We start from the raw sequence: 1,861 nt of genomic DNA, 5'->3' as shown, positions 1-1,861 counted from the left end.
CTGAGTGCAAGAGTCATTGCTAAACTCGGCTCTATTACTAGATAGCGCACAGCAGGCCACTGCAATAACTGGCGTTACAATGCTCTTTCACGCGCGCCGAGAAATTATTACTGAGCGCATTTATATGTTATTCTGTCAGCCTAAATAAGAACAGAATACTGGTATGCTATGGCCACAACGCAAATAAGATGTCAAATACTTTACACCTTCTGAGAATATATTAAGATCAATTCTAGATTGAAAAGTAGAAGAATGCTGTTAGCGAGCATTAAAAGGTTCCCGTAAATGCAAGATAGAAAACAGTTAAACTGTGATTGCTGCCGTTTTTTCAGACACCAACAAAGAAAATCCATACTGGTGTGACGCTTTTGAACAGCTCACTTTGCCTCTGGCAATTCCAACTAGACTGCGACTGGCACAGAGGAGACAACTACATAAGTGTTCTTTCTGTAAGTTTCTCTTCTGCTAATAAGTCACATGAATGCATAAATCACGGAAGCATAAAGGGACAACTAATTAGTCCATTTTTCTTATTACATGCAGGTAGAATATTCCAAACTGGAGCATTTCCTACTGTTATAACCTAGCAGCAAAGCCATATCTCAGGTAATGGACGACCGTCCATTTTAATAGAACTAAGACCGGACCAGAAGACACAATAATATATGTGCCTTTGACGTAAGTTATACGCCACTTAGATAATTCAATTCACTCAAAATGATGCAAGCATAAACGGCACATTTACAAGCTAATTTTCCTTATTTATGTAGGAAGCCGGGACACTGGATGTTAAATTATGAGTACAGCCAGTAGTCCAAGCTCAGAAGTCCAAACCATAGTTTATGGAACACAGGTGGGTGTGGTGCGAATGTCTAGGATAATACTAACTAGCCATCACCATACTAATAGTTAAATTGGGGAAGCACAATCTCCACTATAGACTAATATCTGTATATTTATGTTTTTAGATTTGTCAATCAATGTGAATGGGAACAAAACTGACCTTCTACAAGTAACCATTGTCCTGTAGATGGACCAATATCTAGCTTACTGACCACCACTGGTACATTCTCAAGGGCCGAAACATATGTCGACCGATAAAGGAAAACTAAACTTTTTTTCCTATGTCATGTACGCATATTTACAACATCTGGTATGCTGGAAGTAAATTTATGTTAGAGAACCCCCTCCTTGTAATAGAATTATGTTGGTTGAATGGTATAATTGATGATCATTATAGGAACATGTTTGTAATGTTATTTTAATGTTTCTATGAACAATTACTAAAGAGATTAATGTTTTGCAAAAATTGCATCCAGCCTCAATAACTGCACCCATGAAGGTGTTTCCCCTGGCAACTATTTAAACAGGGGCCCCGCACCCGTACCTGTGTGACATATATAGAGAGGGGTAGTCAATCTGTAATATATTTTCTCCTCATTTTCAGATCAGCCACAACCCCATTTTTGATGGCCATTACAGTTCCCTGCGTCACAGGTGGAGGAATTTTATATCACCAACATTGCCTGGAAATTACCTAAAAAATTAAACATACATGTATTCAGTGAGACCTGTGGTTGCTGAGAAAAAGGCCAACATTCTAATAGTCCTTTGAAATAGAAAAAATAAATCTTCATGTTAATTCAGATAGGGGCTCTGTTTCCTCCAAACCATGTGTCTCTCTCGGCCAGTGTTTTATTAGTTTCTTTTGTTGTTTCAGGTGTATGATGCAGATCGTAAATGGGGATTGATTTAATAGGCCGTGATCCCCCACCTCAGACATCTGGCATCCTGTCTTCTTATCTGATGGGGACCACCTTTTGATCTGAAAAGCTTCTCTTTTCCTGTATTTTTTTCTTTC

General features: G+C 38.5%; 1 long non-coding RNA gene across 1 annotated transcript; it reads left to right on the top strand.

The window, feature by feature from the left end:
• Positions 1-549: 549 nt before the first annotated feature.
• LOC138569025 (uncharacterized) lies at positions 550-1,513 on the top strand. The gene is made up of 3 exons (XR_011303063.1): positions 550-678; positions 771-853; positions 1,448-1,513. It is a non-coding gene; the product is annotated as an uncharacterized lncRNA (long non-coding RNA).
• The last annotated feature ends 348 nt before the right edge of the window (positions 1,514-1,861 follow it).

The sequence above is a fragment of the Ambystoma mexicanum genome, chromosome 2q (genome assembly GCF_040938575.1).
Source record: "Ambystoma mexicanum isolate Mex_15411 chromosome 2q, UKY_AmexF1_1, whole genome shotgun sequence".
Taxonomy (NCBI): Eukaryota; Metazoa; Chordata; class Amphibia; order Caudata; family Ambystomatidae; genus Ambystoma; species Ambystoma mexicanum.
The sequence above is the reverse complement of the archived record's forward strand: the minus strand, read 5'-3'. Positions and strand labels throughout refer to the sequence as shown.